This window comes from Hippopotamus amphibius, chromosome 1 (genome assembly GCF_030028045.1).
Source record: "Hippopotamus amphibius kiboko isolate mHipAmp2 chromosome 1, mHipAmp2.hap2, whole genome shotgun sequence".
NCBI classification, from domain to species: domain Eukaryota; kingdom Metazoa; phylum Chordata; class Mammalia; order Artiodactyla; family Hippopotamidae; genus Hippopotamus; species Hippopotamus amphibius.
Window position 1 is genome coordinate 193607912 of NC_080186.1, and position 2044 is coordinate 193609955.

The following is a 2044-nucleotide window of genomic DNA, read 5'->3' on the forward strand; positions in this document are numbered from 1 at the left end:
GTGCAGGAGAGCTCCCTTTTCTTCACACCCTCTCCAACATTTGTTGTTTCTAGATTTTTTGATGATGGCCATTCTGACCAGTGTGAGGTGATACCTCATTATGGCTTTGACTTGCATTTCTCTAATGGTTAGTGATGTTGAGCATCTTTTCATGTGTTTGTTGGCCATCTGTATGTCTTCTTTGGAGAAATGTCTATTTAGGTCTTCTGCCCATTTGTGGATTGGGTTATTTGCTTTTTTGGTATTAAGTTGCATGAGCTGCTTGTATATTTTAGAGATTAATCCTTTGTCCATTGCTTCATTGGCAAGTATTTTCTCCCATTCTGAGGCTTGTCTTCTTATCTTGTTTATGGTTTCTTTTGCTGTGCAAAAGCTTTTAAGTTTCATAAGGTCCCATTTGTTTATTCTAGATTTTATTTCCATGATTCTAGGAGGTGGGTCAAAAAGGATCTTGCTTTGATGGATGTCATAGAGTGTTCTGCCTATGTTTTCCTCTAGGCGTTTTATAGTGTCTGGCCTTTGACTCAGGCTTTAACATAAAATATCCACTAACACTGTAACCTGTAAATATTGCAATTTATTAATTCACAGATTTGCTGTTTCACCACCTTTCACATAGCTCTTATTGATATGTCCATCTGGTCAATTGTTTGGTTTTGTTATAAGCCACTGAGTGGCATAGGACTTATCCATCTAAATTGGTATGTTCAGTATCCAATTTGGCACACACAAATGGGTACTTGTTTCACAATGATTCTGAAAAAAACCCAGCAGTAAATTTAACAGAGACAAAACCATGTAGCAGAGGAAGTACCAAGAGGATTCTCCTTCATCTCTCAAGTCTCCCTGACCTAACTCAATCCCCAAACATCCCATGTCCTACATCTCCCATTCCTACCCTCAATTGCTTGGTGACCATCTAGACACTTTCTTCCAACTGTCTGGATAAAAAGCATCTAAAAGAAATTGACAGTGATTCATTAAAACAAAGGACGTGGTAAAACTTCCAGGGCTATTTGCAAGAACCAGATTCACTGTTTCAACCCAAAGGAATAAAACTCCAAAAGTAGAATTTAAGGAATCTCCAGCACATGACCATTTGGAGAAGGGAAAAGGATTTCCTAGGCCTTCCCTCATTATGTAACCTTCCTTGCTCCATTCCCTGCTAAGCATGGGCTAGAGTGGTAGGATAATGAACACAGAATTGCTAGATTCTTGCCAAGATGTTCTTCCTCAGACTTGTGCTGCATAATCTGGTGGGAGATTAAGATGAGGCTTGAAGGTGAGGCTCCAGCTGGCATATTAGAAAAGGGGTCAATGAAACAGAGTTAACTCCTATCTGATAAAATTTACCGGCTTCTCGAAGAGAGGAAGTTGAATAGTTGGATCTCACTGCCAAATCCATGAGTGGTTACTATCAAGAGGAAATAATATTAAGTTATGAGAGAAATATTTCAAAGTGTAAGAACAAGAGTTTCACAGTGCTCGCTTCGGCAGCACATATACTAAAATTGGAAGGATACAGAGAAGATTAGCATGGCCCCTGCGCAAGGATGACATGCAAATTCGTGAAGCGTTCCATATTTTTATACAGCTGATTCACTTTGGTGTACCTCAAAAGCTGGTACAAACGTGTAAAGCAATTATATTCCAATAAAGAGCTCCAAAAAAAAAAAAAGAAAAGAAAAAGAATTTCACAAAGTGTGGTTTATGGAACACTGGTTTCACAAGATAGCCCACTCCCAAAAAGTAGTGAAATAAGTTTAGGAACTGATACGAATCATATTCCCCTCTCAGAGAATTACAAAGTAGATTAACTCAGTGTTTCTGAGACACACTACTGGAAGGAATCCTGGTTAACTTCCCTTAACTCCCACTACCTAAGCTTATATGACCCAAACCACTTTTAAAAAATAGCATCTATTAACCACCCTTAGAATAAACATTATATGGGCACATTTTATAAAACATCATCCAAGAAAATGAAAGGGACAGAGAGGAAGAGAAAGGAGAGTTAACTGGAGGGTTTGCTGTGGTTTCAAGA

General features: G+C 38.5%; 1 non-coding gene across 1 annotated transcript; it reads left to right on the forward strand.

Moving 5' to 3' along the window:
- Nucleotides 1-1481: 1481 nt before the first annotated feature.
- LOC130842346 (U6 spliceosomal RNA) lies at nt 1482-1588 on the forward strand. Its single transcript, XR_009050408.1, has one exon. It is a non-coding gene; the product is annotated as a U6 spliceosomal RNA (small nuclear RNA).
- Nucleotides 1589-2044: the final 456 nt, after the last annotated feature.